General features: G+C 43.2%; 1 pseudogene; it reads left to right on the forward strand.

Moving 5' to 3' along the window:
* The first annotated feature begins 2,374 nt into the window (after nucleotides 1-2,374).
* Nucleotides 2,375-21,824, forward strand: part of LOC132628741 (uncharacterized) — a 28,242-nt pseudogene continuing 8,792 nt past the window's right edge.

Here is a 21,824-nt window from a genome sequence, read left to right on the forward strand (position 1 = left end):
AAGCTCCTAAACTGATGGGTTAGGGTTATTATCGCATATTTATCATCTAAATGCGTTGGTAAGTTGGTATTTATCATAAATTGAACATTTAGAGACATAAACTAAGTGATTGGAGACCTAAGGTTCTATAAAAATGGTGTATTTGCCATGGAAAACTGGTTGTAATGGGAATGTTTGATAGAATTTGGTATAAATTGATGATGTATGAATGTTAGGAGCTTTGATAGGTTGTTTCGCACCTAGAAAATCATCCACCCTTAGAATGGGGAGAGGAAAGGGTATTTCTTGCCTTGGTATTTGCAAATTGAGCAATGTGACTCATTGAGTCTTCTATTTCTAGACCGTGAACGTATTGAGGCTTTGAGGAAAGGAAAGGTTGTGGTAGAGTGACAGGCATTGTTCCAGCTCTACTATGAGGTAGGTTACAGTTTACTTGAGTTAGACTTTAGTTAGTTGAATGTATGTTTGTGATTTCATTAGGAGAAAATGTCTAGTATTCATTACCTGATATTGTGTGGTTAAGATCCTACGTGTTTGTGATTGAATGTTGTGTAGGCTCCATGCCATTATTCCTGTGTGATTTAATCTGCAGTGGTTGTATTGTGATGAGAAGTTAATATAGTCTTCTCGAGGGTATTATGACATGAAATGATGAGGTGAATATGGATATTGAGAAGGTGAGAAACACTGTTCTGTAAAGGGTATGACGAGGCACACATGTGGCCTAGATTATGGACTCGTGGTCCGAGGATAGTTCGGGAAATGAAAGGTTTATTGTTATATCCGGCGTCCGAGGTTCATTCCGGAGTGGAGGTTGTGCTTGGGTCCGAGGAGTGTTCCCGAACGAGTGGTACATGGACACCATGGGTCCCCTGTAGGTCATGACTACGGAGCTATGACATCAGATAGCATGTGTGTACAGCGAGTGGGGGTATAGTGGTAAATTGATCTCCATTGCGGTTGACGTGTTTGTGATTCTTGGCAATTTGGTGAATTGTTGTGATTGTCCGTGGTTGACTTGTTGTGATGTAATGATATTCGTGTATGATTGACTGGCTTGTTTATTTTATTGATTTCATAAGATATGCATGATACTAATCTTAGTCGGCCTATGATGCTTACCGGTACATAGTGTTTGTATTGATACTACCTTGCTGCAATCTTTGAGTGCAGATTTTGATATAGAGATCGCTACTCGTCCTCACATCTAGCGTGGAGGATAATTGCTGGCAGATTTTGGGTGAGCTTCTTCTTCTCATGCCAGGCCGCCCGAAGATCTTCTATTTAAGATGTCTTTTCTTATTCTGGACATTATGGATATTTATTAGGCAGATTTCAGTTCTTAGACATGTTTTTGCTTAGAGTCTTGTACGATGACTTTCGGATTTTGGGGAATTTGTAATAGTTAGACTTCCGCACTTGTTTTAGTATTTTATAGCATGGCCTACTCAGTTTATTTGATGTGTGAATGAGTATAATCGTTTGACTTGTTTAATATAAAATCAAACTTGAATGAATAGAGATCTTGTGTGTTGGTTCGCCCAGTAGGATTTAGTTGAGTGCCAATCATGGCGGGTTGGGTCGTGACAAGGTTGGTATCAGAGCCTTTGGTTCGTCGATCTCACCGTACCAGGACATGTTTAGCAGAGTCTTGTGGATCGATACGGAGACGTCTGTACTTATCTTCGAGAGGTTGCCGGACACTAGGAAAACTCCCTTTTCTTTCTTCTTTCGTTGTACTTGATTCCAATTGGTATCTGCTGATTCAAATTAGTATCTGACTATCCTTCATTCTCTCGCAGATGGCAAGGAGACGCGCGGCAGTAGCTAGAGGAAGAGGTGGAGGCCGAAGAGCTATTAGAGGGGCGGCCCCAGTTGGGGATGGCGTCCCAATGGTTGACCCCATGCCTCCAGTGGTCCGAAACGAGGCAGCGGGAGTTGCAGCCGCACCTGCCCAGCCAGCAGCAGTACCAGTTCCACCAGGAGCTGCAGCTGCTCAGGGTGTACCAGACGCGATGGCACAAGTGCTGAATCTGTTATGTGGGTTAGCACAGACCAGAGCTATACCAGTGGGTCAGCAGATAGGGGCGTAAGAGTAGCGGCTCCAGATCCGGACAGAGCACAGGCTCCGGGGGTTCAGCACGCAGCAGAAGTGGCGCCTCGCTTTGATGAGGTTTCGGGTTTTGAGGCCTTCCCGAGGCCTGTTGCAGGTCCAGTGATGACTGGGGAGGAGCATGATCTGTTTTGGAGGCTCACAAAAATGAAGCCTCCTGTGTTTTATGGTACTGGGTCAGAGGACGCATATGAGTTCATCATCGACTGTCATGAGCGGCTCCATAAGATGGGGGTCGTGGATAAGTACGGGGTAGAGTTCATGACGTTCCAGTTCTTGGGTGATGCCAAGCTTTGGTGGAGGGATTTTATGGAGTGTAGGCCAGTTGGGTCTCCTCCGTTGATGTGGGTCCAGTTTTACTCTCTGTTTTTGGATAAGTACATTCCGCGTACTCTAAGGGACCGAAGGAAGGATGAGATTGCTACTATTGATCAGGGGAACTCGTCGGTTGCTGTGTATAAGTCCCGTTTTCACTCCCTATCCCTATATTCTATTCAGTTGCTGCCCACTGAGGGGGAGAGGATACGGCGGTTTGTGAAGGGGTTGAACACTGGGCTTCATTTATTAGCTCTTCAGCTTGTAGCCACTGGGGCTTTATTTCAGGAGGTAGTGGAGCACGTCCGTACTGTTGAGGGTATTAGGCAAGAGAGTCAGGTAAAGCATGTAGAGAAGAAGGCCCATAGAGGTGGGATGTTCAGCAACTCTTTCTCGAGGGGTCAGAGTTCACAGGTTTATTCGGGGCGTCCGGTTCAGTCCTCGATGCAGGTGTATGCTGAGGGCCCATCAGGGGCAAATTATCAGGCTTCCGGTCAGTAAGGAGGCTAAACTGCTTCGTCATCTTCTGTTCAGCGGCCTACGCTGGACCGTGCTTGCTTCGAGTGTGGTGAGATAGGGCATATTAAGAGATATTGCCCCAGACTTAGACAGAGTGGACAGAGGAATCAATATCAGGCTCCCCGAGCTCTATATGCAACAGATCGAGGGGCTAAGGATGGCGCATCGGCAGGACGGGGCGGCCACACCGTGGGTGGGGGTGGTGCTCAGCCTAACCAAGGCAGTCCTCAGGCAGGTAGAGGCAGAGAGCAACCCGGCAGGGGCGGGGCTTATACTGGTAATGGTAATCACGGTGGTACGCAGGCAACAGGGGGTCACAATCATTTGTACGCCTTCCCAGGTAGACCCGAGGCTGAGGCCTCCGATGCGGTTATCACAGTTACTATCTCCGTTTATGACCGTATGGCTTCTGTTTTGTTTGATCCGGGTTCTACCTTTTCCTACATATCTACCTATTTTACTGTGGGTCTGGATATGATGTGTGATACTCTTGATACTTCTATTTTTGTGTCTACTCCTATTGGGGATTCTGTGGTAGTGGAAAGCGTTTACCCTGCGTGTGCAATTTCTTTTATGGGGTATCGTACTTGGGCAGATTTGATGATTTTAGACATGGTAGATTTCGATGTTATTTTGGGTATGAGTTGGTTGTCCCCGCATTATGCTATACTTAATTTTCATTCTAAGACTGTTACACTAGCCATGCCCGGGGCACCTAGACTCGAGTGGAAGGGTAACCTTAGTCCCTCCTAAGAAAGTAATATCCTTTGTTCGTGATAGGAAGCTAGTAGAGAAGGGTTGTTTAGCTTATCTGGCATATATATATCATACCAGTGCAGATACTTCATCCCTTGAGTCGGTTCTAGTGGTACGCGAGTTTGCGAATGTGTTCCCCGCGGACTTGCTTGGTATGCTACCTGACTGTGATATTGACTTCAGGATTGACTTAGACCCAGGGACTCGTCCTATCTCTATTCCACCTTATAGGATGGCACCAGCAGAACTCAGGGAACTGAAGGAACATTTGCAAGATCTTCTGAGTAAGGGGTTTATTCTCCCGAGTACCTCTCCGTGGGGTGCTCCTGTGTTGTTGGTTAAGAAGAAAGATAGGTCTATGCGTATTTGTATTGATTACCGGCAGCTGAATAAGGTAACCTTCCGAAACAAGTATCTCATCCCCTGTATTGATGACTTGTTTGATCAGTTACAGGGAGCTTCGGTTGAATATTTGGGCGGAGGATATTCCTAAAACTGTTTTTCGGACTAGGTATGGGCACTATGAATTCTTGGTTATGTCTTTTGGACTTACAAATTCCCCAGCGGCGTTTATGGATTTGATGAACAGTGTGTTGAAGCCCTACCTAGACTCATTCGTTATAGTGTTCATTGATAATATCCTGGTGTACTCTAGGAGTAAGGAAGAGCATGAGAAACATTTGAGAATTGCTCTTGGAGCATTGCAGAGAAGGAGTAGTATGCTAAATTCTCCAAGTGTGAATTCTGGTTGTCTTCTGTGTCGTTCTTGGGGCATGCTATTTCGAAAGAGGGTATTATGATGGACCCTCGAAAAATTCAGGCAGTCAAGGAATGGACTAAGCCCAAGTCAGTGACCGAGATCCATAGTTTTGTGGGTCTGGCTAGCTACTATCGTCGGTTTGTGAAAGGGTTTGCTTCGATTGCTTCTCATATGACCCGTTTGACTCAGAAGGAGGTACCGTTTCAGTGGTCCGACAAGTGTGAGGAGAGCTTTCAAAAGCTCAAAACATTGTTGACTACAGCACCGATTCTGGCATTGCCCGTTGAGGGCAAGGATTTTGTAGTTTATTGTGATGCTTCACGTTCTGGTTTGGGTACTATTTTGATGCAGGAAAAGAAGGTGATTGCTTATGCTTCTCGGCAGTTAAAGCTGCATGAGAAGAACTATCCTATTCATGATCTAGAGTTGGCAGCGGTTGTGTTTGCATTGAAAATCTGGAGGCACTACTTGTATGGTGTCCATTGTGAAGTGTACACAGACCATCGCAGTTTGCATCATGTGTTCACTCAGAAAGATCAGAACTCTAGACAGCGGAGGTGGATGTAACTACTGAAGGATTATGACATCACCATCTTGTATCACCCTAGTAAGGCTAATGTGGTAGATGATGCATTGAGCCGGAAGTCGGCTAGTATGGGAAGTCTGGCTCGTTTAATTTCTTCTAAGTGTCCGTTAGCTAGAGAGGTGCAGACTCTGGCTAATAGTTTTATGAGACTGGATATCTCTAACACAGGCAAGGTCTTGGCTTGTGTTGAGGCTCGGTCATCATTTTAGAGCAGATTAAGGCTAAGCAGTTCGAAGATGCTAAGCTATGTAAAATACGAGACAAGGTGTTACGTGGTGAGGCCAAGGAGGCCGTGCTGCGAATCAAAGGGCACTATTTTTTTATATAGTGTGTGAAGTCTAACTAATGGAAAGTGCCTATGAATTAGTTCCAAGAAAGCGGTTGTTCGCGTCAGGAATAGAGGCCGTTAAGGATGTACGCCACCTCTGGGCGACTTGATTAAGACCATTCTGACAGAGGCTCATAGTTCGAGGTATTCTATCCACCCTGGTGTCACTAAGATGTATCGTGACTTGAGGCAACATTAATGGTGGACTATGATGAAGCGGGATATTGTAGAGTTCGTGGCGCAGTGCCTAAATTGCCAACAGGTGAAGTATGAACACCAGAAGCCTGGGGGTACATTGCAGAGAATGCCCATTCCTGAATGGAAGTGGGAAAGAATAGCCATGGATTTCGTAGTGGGTGTTCCAAAGACAGTAGGGAAGTTTGACTCTATCTGGGTTATTGTTGACAGGTTGACTAAGTCTGCTCACTTTATTCTAGTGAAGATAACCTATAATGTAGAGAAGTTGGCTAAAGTTTACATTCGGGAGGTACTTAGACTCCACAGGATTCCTATCTCCATTGTGTCCGATAGGGGTACCACGTTCACATATAAGTTTTGGAAGTGTTTGCATGAGGAGTAGGGTACGAGGTTAGATCTTAGCACAACATTCCATCCTTAGACTGATAGGCAGTTTGAGCGGACTATTCAGGTTCTGGAGGATATGCTTCGTGCGTGGGTGATAGATATCGGTGGGCATTGGGATCAATTCTTTCCCATAGCCAAATTTGCTTACAATAATAGCTATCACTCGAGTATTGATATGGCTCCGTTTGATGCGTTGTATGGGAGGAGGTGTAGGTCTCCTATTGGGTGGTTCGCTGCGTTTGAGGTGAGGCCTTGGGGAACTGATCTTCTAAGAGAGTCCCTAGCGAAGGTGAAGGTGATTCAAGCCAAGCTATTGGTAGCGCAGAATAGGCAGAAAGAGTATGCAGACCGCAAGGTCCGAGATCTTGAGTTTGAGGAAGAAGAGAAAGTGTTATTGAAGGTCTCACCCATGAAGGGTGTGATGAGGTTTGGAAAGAAGGGCAAGCTTAGCCCAAGGTTCATTGGCCCGTTTGAGATTCTCAAACGTTTGGGAGAGGTGGCTTACAAGTTGGCTTTACCTCCGGGATTATCAGGCATTCATCCGGTGTTCCATGTGTCGATGTTGAAGAGGTACCACGGTGATGGTTCCTATATCATACGTTGGGATTCAGTTTTGTTAGATGAAAATTTGTCATACGAGAAAGAGCCCATTGCTATCTTAGACAGGGATGTTCGCAGGTTGAGGTCCAAGGTAATAGCTTCTGTGAAAGTTCAGTGGAAGAATCGACCAGTGGAAGAAGCTACTTGGGAAATAGAGTCGGATATGCATAGAAAATACCCTCAGCTTTTCGCCGAGTCAGTTAACTCCTCCCTAGATTCTCATGCTTTTCCGTTCGGGGATGAACGGTGTCTTAATTGGTATCTGTTGTAACAACCCTTCTGATCGTTATTTTGAATTTAGGGCTCCATTAGAAATTCCGAGTCTGCAGGTGGATTCGTAGGGTGTCTTTTGTATGTATGCATGTTTTATGTTGTATTTTTGAGGGCTTGGATGAAATATGGGCTGATAGGGGGGAAACTGGACAGAAAATCAAGCTACTGCCCAAAATGCACCGCTGCGGCACAACGGTACCGCCATAGCGGTAGGCTTACCGCTTCCAGCGGTCTGCCACTTTCTCTTGGGCCGCTATGGCGGGCCTTTGACTGCTACAGCGAGGCCGCTATGGCGGGCTTGTGACCGCTATAGCAGTGAGGGAATTTATTATGGGGCCGCTATAGCGGTGGCTTGGCCACTATAGCGGGATCGCTGCAGCGGCGTAATGACCGCCGCAGCGGTCGACAGAAAATAGTAGCCGGGTTTTAATGCCTTAGTTTTATTTTCTCATTCGTAACGCCCCAACACACTTCCCAACAAACACTTAGAAAGAATTTTCAAGCTAGGGCAAGACAACCTTGAGAGGTAAGTTCCATTGCTTTTCATCCTATCATTCATTTCCCCTTCATTATTGTAATCATCTTTATGGGTCTTTAATGATGAAATTGAAATAGAAACCCTATCATGTTAATAAAGCTTCTAAACTGATAGGTTAGGGTTATTATCGCATATTTATCATCTAAATGTGTTGGTTAGTTGCTATTTGTCATAAATTGAACATTTGGAGACATAAACTAAGTGATTGGAGACCTAGGGTTCTATAAAAATGGTGTATTTGCCATGGAAAACTGGTTGTAATGGGAATGTTTGATAGAATGTGGTATGAATTGATGATGTATGAATGTTAGGATCTTTTATAGGTTGTTTAGCACCTAGAAAATCATCCACCCTTAGAATGGGGAGAGGAAAGGGTAATTCTTGCATTGGTATTTGCAAATTGAGCAATGTGACTCATTGAGTCTTCTATTTCTAGACCGTGAACGTATTGAGGCTTTGAGGAAATGAAAGGCTGTGGCAGAGTGACAGACATTGTTCCAGCTCTACTCTGCGGTAGGTTATAGTTTACTTGAGTTAGACTTTGGTTAGTTGAATGTATGTTTGTGATTTCATTAGCAGAAAACATGTCTAGTATTCATTACATGATATTGTGTGGTTAAGATCCTATGTGTTTGTGATTGGATGTTGTGTAGGCTCCATGCCATTATTCCTATGTGATTTAATCTGCAGTGGTTGTATTGTGATGAGAAGTTAATATAGTCTTCTCGAAGGTATTGTGACATGAAATGATTAGATGAATATGGATATTCAGAAGGTGAGAAATACTGTTCTGGAAAGGGTATGACGAGGCACACATGTGGCCTTGATTATGGACTCGTGGTTCGAGGATATTTTCGGAAACGAGAGGTTTATTGTTATAGCCCGCGTCCGAGGTTCGTTCCGGAGCGGAGGTTGTACTCGGGTCCGAGGAGTGTTCCCGAATGAGTGGTACATGGACACCATGGGTCCTCTGCAGGTCATGACTACTGAGCTATGACATCAGATAGCATGTGTGTACAGCGAGTGGGGGTATAGTGGTAAATTGATCTCCGTTGCGATTGACGTGTTTTTTATTCTTGGCAATTTGTTGAATTGTTGTGATTGTCCGTGGTTGACTTGTTGTGATGTATTGATATTCGTGTATGATTGACTGGCTTGTTTATTTTATTGATTTCATAAGATATGCATGATACTAATCTTAATCGGCCTATGATGCTTACCGGTACATAGTGTTTGTACTGATACTACCTTGCTGCAATCTTTGAGTGCAGATTTTGATATAGAGACCGCTGCTCGTCCTCACATCTAGCGTGGAGGATAATTGCTGACAGATTTTGGGGTGAGCTTCTTCTCATGCTAGGCCGCCCGAAGATCTTCTACTTAAGATGTCTTTTCTTATTCTGGACATTGTGGATATTTATTAGGCAGATTTCAGTTCTTAGACATGTTTTGGCTTAGAGTCCTGTACGATGACTTTTGGATTTTGGGGAATTTGTAATAGTTAGACTTCCGCACTTGTTTAAGTATTTTATGGTGACCTACTGAGTTTATTTGATGCATGAATGAGTATAATCATTTGACTTGTTTAATATAAAATCAGACTTGAATGAATAGAGATCTTGTGTGTTGGTTCGCCCACTAGGATTTAGTTGGGTGCCAGTCATGGCGGGTTGGGTCGTGACAACTTCGTTGGATTTAGAGTATAGTCGGTTTAGACTCTGATATGTTGAAAGGTAACTCTAATGTGTAAAGTGTGTGGTGTGATTCTATCTTCAAGGTTAGTTCGGTAGTGTGCAAGACTTATGATTTGCGGCAATTAATTTGGTGGCTTTGAGAATTGGTTGGTGTTAGTCGAGAGTGGCAAGAATTAGGTACGCCATTGGGAGTACTTGAATTTATTTGAATGATGGTATTGTAGTCTAGTATAGAATAGAAGAGCTTGTGATTATTGTGTGATTGAGAACGTAAGATTACGGAATGGGTAAGTGATAAAAAGTGGTGACCAGTGAATGAGTTAGTGTGTGTTTAAGAGAAAGGATTTGTAGAAATTCTTAATATGTTATGGCTATCAGTGATTCCAAGATGGGATCATGTTGTGGTAAGTGTTTTATGTTATGAAAAACATTGACGGAATGACTTCGGATATTATGGCCCCGAAATGATTATGCTTGTAAGCGCCAGGGATGGTGGGATTTTGATGCTTTCAGAAGTATTATGAGTTATTGAGGTATTATAATTGAATGTTTGATAGTTAAAAGATTGATTTAGTAGTACATTTGTCCTTAGTGTCAGAAAAATTTGGGTTGTACTAGGAATGCGTATTGGGTAATGTTAAGGAATTTGAGGCCGCATTCGCAAGATTTAGTCATCCGGTACCTTTAGAACAATTTGGGTAAGTTTCAGCTTTTAGAGCCAAGAGTGGCTACTTATGGTTTGCTGTGCACGGTAAGAGTGTGATGAGTTTCGGATCTTGGAATTAGTTTGTGTGATTATTAGTATATTCTGAAATGGTGTGTTCATTGTGGGTCATTCTGGTTTGAATGGAAATGGTTAGATCGAGTTTGTAACTCCAAGGGAACTTATGGGTTCCAAGTAAATCAGTTTAAACGGATGTGATAAGGAACGCCTGATTTTTGAGGTTTGTTATTAGTAGTGCTTGTGGTATTTCACCAGAATCAGCCTCTCGATTAGTACAATGGGTTATAACAATAATGGTTGTGCTTCAGAGAGATTCTAGGATTGTGATAAGGCTCCGTTCTGATCATTGGATGTTGGCAGATCTTGCACTATGCAATACTCGATGGTAAGTTCCTAGATAAGTTATTTGAAGAGTTCAGGAAACTTAAGACTAACCAAGTCAACTATGAGAACGACAAGTTTCGATGAAATAGCTTAGAGTTTTCAGGAAGAATAGGATTCTCTTTTGGAAAGAGTAAGTCATGGTTTCGGTTTGTTGTCACGACCCAGCTAGGGGCCGTGACGGGTACCCGGGGCTAGCCACCGAGCACCACTCGTTCTGCTACTCACCTACCTATTTAATGCTCTTTTATCAAATCATGCTTAGGACATAAGAAGATCATCTTTTCATTTGAGAAAATAAAAATACTTTTATATACATAAGCCTCTCGGCCATCAAAATAATACATACACATACATAAAATCCTCTCGTGAGACCATCTACCCACACTGCGCATCTACGAGCCTCTACTGACATACTATACATATAGGTGGAACAAGACTCCACCATGCCCAAAATATACATATACCAAGAGAATAATCATGAGCACCTCCGGACAATGGAGTGCTCGCAATCAGCTGGCAGCTACTAAGGATCTGGATCGAGCTCACCTCCCTGTCTACCTGTGGGCATGAACACAGCGTCCAAAGAAAACGGACGACAGTACGAATATTGTACTGAGTATGAGAGGCATGAACAATAATAATGCATCAAGGAAACAAGGGAGGCATCAAGTATGGAGCAACTGTACCTGACTGGGAATTACATGAAAAGTAATGCATGCTGACTTACTTTTAAGCTTATCATCATCCCATGTATGCATATCATATATATATGAACTGCCCGACCATATAGGTGCGGTGTGATAATTAGTAACATTAGCCCGCGTCCAGGCCTCCCGCGTCCGGGGTACCATCTCATGCCGCCCACTAGTGGTGTCTGCCCATGCCAACTGGTCATGATGTATCGTATAAGCTGCCCGCTTTCGCGGTGACTGCCCGACCAACTAGGCCCGGTGTAATATGATTATAACATGCTCATCATAAAATACTTATAATAATATTCTTATCAAAATATGCTTATCATCGTACATGCATAAGGCCTCTAGAATAACTATATTCCATCGAGGTGACGCAAGGTCGTGAACCCTCGATTCCATTATGGAGCTTTCGTCACTAATCTGTCTCACCTTGAAGGAACTAGCGTATTAGGTGAGTATAAACGGTAGATGACATCATACATCTTAGCATCTCTATACTTAACGCGTTGCCTTGTGTATCTAATTCTGGACATAGACTCATATCTTTCGGAACTTAAGGGATTCATGGATAAGAGAGAAAGTTATGCCATAGGATTCATGCCATTAGAAAGAAAGGAGTAGCCTCACATACCTTTGTCGTTCAGCTAAGCTATCGTTCACTTGCTCTCCTTTAATGGCACGTCGCTACCTTCACGAAAGAATTCGTGTTGACGTTAGTTAATCGACTATGGGAATGCGTCACTATTTCTAGAGAAAAATTGGGCAGCACTTCCTTTATTTATACTACTTTTCTCATAGTCTATATCAACTCCCAAACATTTACAACAGCACTTCACAATATCGTATCTACAATCGTCATTCATATACTTTGAGCAAAATCCACCATTCTTCTCTATTTTCTCCACATTTAAGACCCATTTTCCATGTCTTTCTACAATTCAAGAATCTTAGCTTTCCAAGACCTTAAACAACATGCTAAAGTCATAAAACTTACCTTAGATGGTGGTGGAATAATCCTAGAGTGGAGTTCTTCCTCCTTCCTTAAAACCCTATTTTTCCTTCCTTGGAATTTCTTGGTTTGGATGAACTTCACTTGAGTTTCACACACTTTGTTTCATGGATTTGGTATTGTTGATCTTGATCTCCATTTGATTCTCTTAAATTTTGTGGATGAAATGTTTGGATAAGTTCTAGAGGGTTCTTGAAGGTTGTAGTTGAAATATGAATGAAAATGAATGAGAAAGTCACTTATAATAATCACAAAATCTGATTTTTAATGAACAGTCGTCGGGGTTTACAGTGGTCGTAAACCACAGTTTACGGGCCGTATAACGTGGTCGTATTTAAGCATATCAAAAACAGAAAGGTTTGCTGGAAGTCATGATGGTTTACGGCCACATTTTATGGGCCGTATTTCAATTTACGGTCCGTAAACTGGGTCGTATTTACCGTTTAAACTTTGGACAGAAAGTTTGAAATTTTTTGGAACGTTGGAGGACGATGGCAGTATACGGTCCGTAAATCACTTTACGGGCCGTATTCTGTTTTACGACCACTGGGTGAATTGAAATTCTACAACTTTCTTATTTTCAAAAATTCATGAATCATCATTCCCTACTTAGTAAAACATCGCACACTCATACCCTTCGTTGGTCTATTCATTGTACATGTACGGGGACTTTTCCGAGGTGTAACATTCTTCCCCCCTTTTGGAACATTCATCCTCGAATGTTAAACACTCGGAATTCTACGAAATTTCGCCAGAGTTTCCCCTGTAATTTGACACTACCAACCTGTCATAACAACCCATAATATCATCGCCTCACAGGGCTACATCAAAATATCAACATATCTATGGCCACACACGACCAAAAGCATGAAAAATAAGCATACATACCTCATACCGTTGGCGTCTCATCTTGCATCTCCTCTGGGGGTTGGAATAAATGCGGGCACTTGGATTTCATCTTCTCTTCTGCCTTTCAAGTCATTTCTTCCCGATTGTTGTCCCGCCATAAAACTTTCACTGAAGCTACTTCTTTATTTCGAAGTGTTCGCACTTGTCTATCTAAAATGGCAACAAGCACTTCCTCATATGCTAGTCTCTCTGTCACTTGGACATCATCAACCGGAACTATTCTTGTTGGGTCTCCGATACACTTGCGGAGCATCGATACATGAAAAACTGGGTGCACTGACTCAAGCTTTGAAGGCAAGTCCAATTCATAGGCTACCTGACCCACCTTGCGGATGATTTTGTAGGGTCCAATGTATCTGGGACTCAGCTTCCCTTTCTTACCAAATCTCATCACCCCTTTCATTGGCGATACTTTCAAGAACACCCAATCACTGGCTTGAAATTCCAAGTCTCGTCGGCGGTTGTCTGCATAGGACTTTTGGCGACTTTGGGCTATCAACAACCGATCTTGGATTACCTTGACTTTTTCTATTGCCTGTTGGATCAATTCAGGGCCCACTAGTTGTGCTTCTCCTATTTCGAACCATTCGATTGGAGATCTACATTTCCTCTCATATAAAGCTTGATATGGAGCCATTTGTATGCTAGAATGGTAGCTATTGTTGTATGCGAATTCAATAAGGGGTAAGTGGTCATCCCAGCTACCACTGAAATCCAACACACACGCCCGTAGCATATCTTCTAAGGTTTGAATAGTACGCTCGGCCTGCCCATCAGTTTGCGGATGAAATGCCGTGCTAAACTTCACTTGCGTGCCCAAACCTTCTTGAAAAGACTTCCAGAACTTAGCTGTAAACTCTGCTCCTCTATCTGTGATAATAGATAATGGGATTCCATGGAGTCGCACAATTTCTTTGAGATACAACCTTGCATAGTCTTCCGCTGAGTACGTGGTCTTGACTTGAAGAAAATAGGCTGCTTTCGTCAGCCTATCCACGATCACCCATATAGAGTCACACCTGCCACGGGAACGGGGTAGTCCCACGACGAAATCCATGTTGATCACTTCCCATTTCCAGGTAGGGATTTCCATTGCTTGCAACAAGCCTCTCGACTTCTGGTGTTCAGCTTTTACCTGTTGGCAATTTGGACATTGTGTTACGAATTCTGCTATGTCCCTTTTCATGCCATCCCACCAGTACATCATCTTGAGATCATGATACATTTTGGTTGCACCTGGGTGAATAGAATATCGAGAGCAATGTGCTTCTTCTAGAATTCGTCGGCGCAAATCCGCCACATTCGGCACACATAACCTGCCTCGGTACCTAAGAATTCCATCCATAGAAACTTCAAACGGAGACTTTTCTTTCCCATGAGATGTGTCTCTATAACGACATAACTGCGGATCTTCGCACTGCCGTTCTTTCACTTCCATATCCAAGGACGAAATCGTGGAATCATTTATGCTAATCCCGGCATTGCCCGAATCAATTATACGCACTCCTAAATTTGCTAATTGGTGAAGTTCTTGAACCATCTCTTTCCTTTCAAGGGGGATTCCACATAAGCTGCCCGTTGATCGGCGGCTAAGTGCATTAGCTACTACATTTGCTTTACCGGGGTGGTACAAAATATTCACGCCATAATCTTTTAATAATTCTAACCACCGCCTCTGCCGTAAATTCAGCTCCTTCTATTTAAAAATCTATTGGAGGCTCTTGTGATCTGTATAGATATCCACATGGACACCATATAAGTAATGTCTCCATATCTTCAATGCATGGATGACCGCAGCCAATTCAAGATCATGAGTAGGGTAATTCTTCTCATGTTTCTGCAATTACCTCGAAGCATATGCAATAACTTTCCTGTGCTGCATCAATACGCATCCTAGTCCAACACCGGAAGCATCACAGTATACCACGTAGCCATCTGACCATTCTGGGAGTGTTAAGATCGGAGCTGAGGTCAACCTGTCTTTCAGCTCTTGGAAACTACGCTCGCATGCATCGTTCCACTGAAAGTTAGCGGACTTCTGTGTTAGCTTCGTCAATGGGGCTGAAATAGATGAAAAGCCCTCTACGAATCTTCAATAATAACCTGCCAACCCCAGAAAACTATGAACTTCTGTAGGCGTCGTAGGCCTTGGCCAAGTCTTCACGGCTTCAATTTTCTGAGTGTCGACTCGAATGCCATTATCTGAAATAACATGGCCCAGAAATGTTACAGAATTTAGCCAAAACTCGCACTTTGAAAATTTTGCATATAATTCTCGGGCTCGAAGAATGCCAAGTACAATTCCCAAATGATCTGCATGTTCTAATTCTGTGCGAGAATATACTAGAATGTCATCAATAAATACTATGACAAACAAATCCAAGAGCGGCCTGAATACATTATTCATCAGATTCATGAACGCGGTCGGAGCGTTAGTTAGCCCAAACGACATTACTCGGAATTCATAGTGGCCATATCTCGTTCTGAAGGCTGTTTTGGGAATATCCGCTTCTCTAACTCTCACTTGATGATAACCCGACCTCAAATCTATTTTAGAAAACCACTTGGCACCTTGCAATTGATCGAATAAGTCATCAATCCTCGGAAGAGGATATTTGTTCTTTATCGTCACTTTGTTCAATTGCCTGTAGTCGATACACATTCGTAAGGATCCGTCCTTCTTTCTCACGAACAAGACTGGTGCTCCCCATGGCGATGAGCTGGGTCTGATAAACTCCTTGTCAAGCTGATCTTTCAGCTGTGCTTTTAGCTCTTTCAATTCCGCCGGGGCCATTCGATAAGGAGGAATAGAAATGGGCTTGGTGTCCGGCAACACATCTATGGCGAATTCAATCTCTCTTTCTGGTGGAAGACCTGGAAGTTCGTCCGAAAACACATCTGGGAATTCATTCACTACCGGAACTGACTGGAAAGTTGGCGGCTTTGCCTCTGTGTCATGAACCCGAACTAAGTGGTAAATATAACCGTTGGCTATCATCTTCCTTTCCTTGAGATAGGAAATAAACCTACCCTTTGGCGATGCTGCATTACCTTTCAATTCAGGCACGGGCTCTCCCGGAAATTGGAATCGAACCACTTTTGTGCGGCAATCAACATTAGCATAGCACAACGCCAACCAATCCATACCCATGATTACATCGAAATCTACCATTTTCAGCTCAATCAAATCAGCTTTGGTCTGACGATCACATATCACGACGACACAATTTTTGTACACTTGTTTTGCTATCACGGGATCACCAACCGGAGTGAGTACCTCAAAGTGTTTAATTGGCTCGGGTTTCACCCCAATACAACCAGCAACATATGGGGTAATATACGAGAAAGTAGAACCCGGAGCGATTAAAGCATATACATCACGGGAAAATATAGTCAATGTACCTGTGACAACGTCCGGGGAGGACTCAAGATCCTGTCGCCCAGCTAAAGCATATACGCGGGGCTGAATAGAACCTGAAGTAGATGCTCCCCCTCTGCCTCTGCCTCTACCTGCCGACGTCTGAGGAATCTGTCCTGTAGGGCGTAGTGAAGAAGATCCCGCTGCTGAACCTGTGGGCTGAGCCCCAACCCTATCTCTCACCGATGGGCAATCCCTCATCATGTGCCCAGTCTGACCACAAGCATAGCAAGCATCCGTACCCCGATAACATCGTCCGGAATGTAATCTACCGCACTGGCTGCACCGCGGTACCGGAGGTCTCCTTTGACTAAAATCTCCCCTAAACTGAGAATCCGAGGCCCTCGAACTCTGGCCCTGTCCTGATCGGGAAGAATGATCAAACCCTCTGTCTGAAAATCTGGGAGGCGCACTAGTCACTGACTGTCCCGAGTGCTTAGAATACATCTGTCTCGACCCCCCTCCGTTCTCGCTGCTTGCTCCCATAGACCTAGTCTTCTTACCTTGCCTTCGGTTAATATCACGATCACTCCTCGGCGGCTGTTGTCGTTCCTCAAGATTCTGAGCATGGGCCTGTATGCGGGAAATGTCCATCCCATCTTGCAATGAAGCTGTCAAACAATCTTTGAACAAGTGCGGCCCCAACCCGCTCACAAACCTATGTACACGATCGCCCATGTCGGCCACCATAGTCGGGGCATACTTGGCCAGAGAATTAAACTGCATACTATACTCCCGAGCACTCATGCTTCCTTTCTTCAGGTTCAAAAACCTGTCCGCTGTAGCTCGACGGACCTCGGACGGCAAATAATGGCGAATGAAAGCATCAACAAACTCTTGCCAAATGGGGGAAGGTGCATTTCCGGTCCTCGACGCTATCCAATTGTTGTACCATAATACCACCACATCGCGGAGTCTATAAGAGGCCAACTCCACGGATTCGGTCTTAGAGGCATGGACAATCTTCAATGTCCTTAACATCTCATCTATGAAGCTTTGCAGATCTTCATCCGACTTTGACTTGAAGAATTCTAGAGGATTTAAACTCATAAAATCACGGGCCTTTGTACTCGTTGCCCGATCGCTTGAACCCACGTTCTGCCGTTGTGCCTGTGCGGCAACCAATTGTGTCAATAGCTGAATGGCCTCGGTTATTTGTTGACCCGAAGCAGCCGGCAGAGGGATTGGAGCTGGAGCTCCTCCTTTCTCTCCCACATCGGGCGGGGTAGAATAAGTATTGGACAAGGCCTCGTTATGCGATTCGCCTTCTTCTATATTCATTGGAGGTTCTCTTTTTACCCGCCTCTTTGTCGTCGTCTTGCCCTTCCGGGTGGCTGTAGCTTTCCCCTTTGGCAGCATTCTGAAATCATAACGCACTATTAGGGAGGATAAAATCTTACACATGACTCTATCGCACGATCTCATAGAAGAAGAATGGTCATTTTTCCTAAATGCCCTGTAGCCTCCTGTTTATTGATGTGGCGCGCAACACACCATAAACAAGACTCTACTAGACACAGCTCGTAGACACTTCCTAGGTCGAACTACTCTGATACCACTTTTTTCACGACCCAGCTAGGGGCCGTGACGGGTACCCGGGCCTAGCCACCGAGCACCACTCGTTCTGCTACTCACCTTACCCGTTTAAAGCTCTTTTATCAATTCATGCTTAGGACATAAGAAGATCATCTTTTCATTTGAGAAAATAAAAATACTTTTATATACATAAGCCTCTCGGCCATCAAAATAATACATACACATACATAAAAGCCTCTCGTGAGACCATCTACCCACACTTCGCATCTACGAGCCTCTACTGACATACTATACATATAGGTGGAACAAGACTCCACCATGCCCAAAATATACATATACCAAGAGAATAATCATGAGCACCTCCGGACAATGGAGTGCTCGCAATCAGCTGGCAGCTACTAAGGATCTGGATCGAGCTCACCTCCCTGTCTGCCTGTGGGCATGAACACAACGTCCAAAGAAAACGGACGACAATACAAATATTGTACTGAGTATGAGAGGCATGAACAATAATAATGCATCAAGGAAACAAGGGAGGCATCAAGTATGGAGCAACTGTACCTGACTGGGAATTACATGAAAAGTAATGCATGCTGACTTACTTTTAAGCTTATCATCATCCCATGTATGCATATCATATATATATAAACTGCCCGACCATATAGGTGCGGTGTGATAATCAGTAACATTAGCCCGCGTCCGGGGTACCATCTCATGTCGCCCACTAGTGGTGTCTGCCCATGCCAACTGGCCATGGTGTATCGTATAAGCTGCCCGCTTTCGCGGTGACTTCCCGGCCAACTAGGCCCGGTGTAATATGATTATAACATGCTCATCATAAAATACTTATAATAATATGCTTGTCAAAATATGCTTATCATCGTACATGCATAAGGCCTCTAGAATAACTATATTCCATCGAGGTGACGTAAGGTCGTGAACCCTCGATTCCATTATGGAGCTTTCATCGCTAATCTGTCTCACCTTGAAGGAACTAGCTTATAAGGTGAGTATAAACGGGAGATTACATCATACATCTTAGCATCTCTATACTTAACTCATTGCCTTGTGTAGCTAATTCTGGACATAGACTCATATCTTTCGGAACATGAGGGATTCATGGATAAGAGAGAAATTTATGCCATAGGATTCATGCCATTAGAAAGAAAGGAGTAGCCTCACATACCTTTGTCGTTTAGCTAAGCTATCGTTCACTTGCTCTCCTTTAAGGCCACATCGCTACCTTCACGAAAGAATTCGTATTGACGTTAGTTAATCGACTATGGGAATGCGTCACTATTTCTAGAGAAAAATTGGGCAGCCCTTCCTTTATTTATACTACTTTTCTCATAGTCTATATCAACTCCCAAACATTTACAACAGCACTTCACAATATCGTATCTACAATCGTCATTCATATACTTTGAGCAAAATCCACCATTCTTCTTTATTTTCTCCACATTTAAGACCCATTTTCCATGTCTTTCTACAATTCAAGCATCTTAGCTTTCCAAGACCTTAAACAACATGCTAAAGTCATAAAACTTACCTTAGATGGTGGTGGAATAAGCCTAGAGTGGAGTTCTTCCTCCTTCCTCAAAACCCAATTTTTCCTTCCTTGGAATTTCTTGGTTTGGATGAACTTCACTTGAGTTTCACACACTATGTTTCATGGATTTGGTATTGTTGATCTTGATCTCCCTTTGATTCTCTTAAATTTTGTGGATGAAATGTTTGGATAAGTTCTAGAGGGTTCTTGAAGGTTGTAGATAAAATATGAATGAAAATGAATGAGAAAGTCACTTATAATAATCATAAAATCTGATTTTTAATGAACAATCATCGGGGTGTACAGTGGTTGTAAACCACAGTTTACGGACCGTATACTAGTTTACGGGCCGTATAACGTGGTCGTATTTAAGCATATCAAAAACAGAAAGGTTTGCTGGAAGTCATGATGGTTTACGACCATAGTTTACGGGCCGTATTTCAGTTTACAGTCCGTAAACTGGGTCGTATTTTACCATTTAAACTTTGGACAGAAAGTTTGAAATTTTTTTTAACGTTGGAGGACGATGGCAGTATACGACCGTAAATCACTTTACGGGCCGTATTCTGTTTTACGACCACTGGCTGAATTGAAATTCTACAACTTTCTTATTTCCAAAAATTCATGAATCGTCATTCCCTACTTAGTAAAACATCGCACAATCATACCCTTCGTTGGTCTATCCATTGTACATGTACGAGGACTTTTCCGAGGTGTAACATTTGTATTGTGTACTTCTAAGAAATTGTGATTCAAGGAGCGACTTGCTCTGAATATCTTATCAGTTCTGAATGTTTTATGATTAGTTATGTCTAAAGGTTCGTGCTATTTGATTTATCTATGAGAGATCCGTTGTGTGTTTTAGAAACATGGTAATTGGGTCTTTTGGCTAAGTGCGAACGAATTGCGGTGAGAGGTTTGCTTCTTATTGTAAGAGCTTATTATTGGTCGTGATATGATTTCCTTGGTTACCGTAAGATTTTCCTACACTCGTTCTTCGCTCGAGGACGAGCGACTGTTTAATTGGTATCTGATGTAACGACCTATTTTCTCGTTATCGTGATTCGTTCGTTTTTGCCCTCGTTGACCAGTTTCTAAGTCTCGTTAGAACTATTTTCACCCGAGAATATAGTTGGCATGACCTCCTAGGCATCGTTTTGGGCTTTGGGATGTTTTCTAGAAAAAATTGGCTTTAAGCAAATATAGTTTGACCGGGAGTTGAATTTTGGGTGTACGGATTTCATTCGGAGATCCATCGATTCCGAGAGGTTCATAGACTGATTTATGACGCATTGGTGGGACCGGTTCGGCTCCCAATGCGCTCGGGTGCATTTTGGAACTTGGTTTGGGAATGGCTATTGAGGTTTGGGAGTTGACTTAGTCAACGGTATCTCCGTTGGGAAATCCGAGGTCACGGGTGTATTCGTAGCGTGTTTTTACATGTGGATGCATATTTCTTTTGTTGAAATCAGACCTCAAATGATTATCAAAAATTTGGTTGGAAAGTTGGTTTTTGGCCGCTTGGGAGTTGACTTATTCATAAGTATCTCCGTTTGGAATTTTGAGTGCGCGAATGAGTTCGTAGCGCGTTTTTACATAAGTCTACATATTTGGTTTGTCAAAATCGGGTTCCGGATGAGCTTTCGGAGTTCCAGGGCGAAACACCGAAAGACCGGGTCATCTGGTGTCTGGTGACCGCTCCAGCGGACCCTTTACCACTGGGGCAGCATCGTTACAGAGTCCTTTGGGGGCCGCTGCAGCAGTTTGACTGCTGTAGCGGTAGTGGTTGCTGCTGCGGCGGTCCCGCTAAAAACTAAAGTCGGGTCCAATATAAAAACCCTCATATCTCCCTCATTTTAAGTTCAAATGAGGCGATTCAAAATCCAAAATATAATGAAATTTTATGAGGAATCCAATGGTGCCATCCATTCAGCATTTTCAGGTCATCTTGGCACAAAAATAGAGGAAAAACGGAGACTATATCGGATTTGGACCTCATTTAGGATACCTTCTCTCTTGGAAGCTTGGGGATTAATGGATTCTTGCTTATTTATCAAGATGGTTCCTATGGGTAAGGTATAAATCTCATGCTTAATAGTTTTCATTAATTAATCCATCATTTTGGCTTTGTAAAACCCTTCCTCTTCCAAAAATCTCTATGCAAAACCTAGGGTTCTTCAACCCAAATTCGAGGGTTTTCTTAACAATGATGATTTTAAAAATTGATTGCGTATTACTATGTTTAAGTAATGGGGTTTTCCCTTTTGGTATTGAATTTGGTATTTTGGTCATAAAATTACCGTTTTGGCCTTGAGACCCGTTTTTCCTAAATTAAGGGTTGGAATTTGACCCGAATAGAAAGTATCCAATATAGGTATCATTATTCATGGTTTCTTACATAGAATTCACATGTGATAGATTTTGGTTATTTGGAGACGCTTCGAAAGGCAAGGCAACGTGTGGGTTCGTGCCACCTTTTCGGCTGCCAGGTAGGTTATGGCTTCCCTTTCGGTAGACTCCGGTTAGTTTCATA

The sequence above is a fragment of the Lycium barbarum genome, chromosome 2 (assembly GCF_019175385.1).
Source record: "Lycium barbarum isolate Lr01 chromosome 2, ASM1917538v2, whole genome shotgun sequence".
NCBI classification, from domain to species: Eukaryota; Viridiplantae; Streptophyta; class Magnoliopsida; order Solanales; family Solanaceae; genus Lycium; species Lycium barbarum.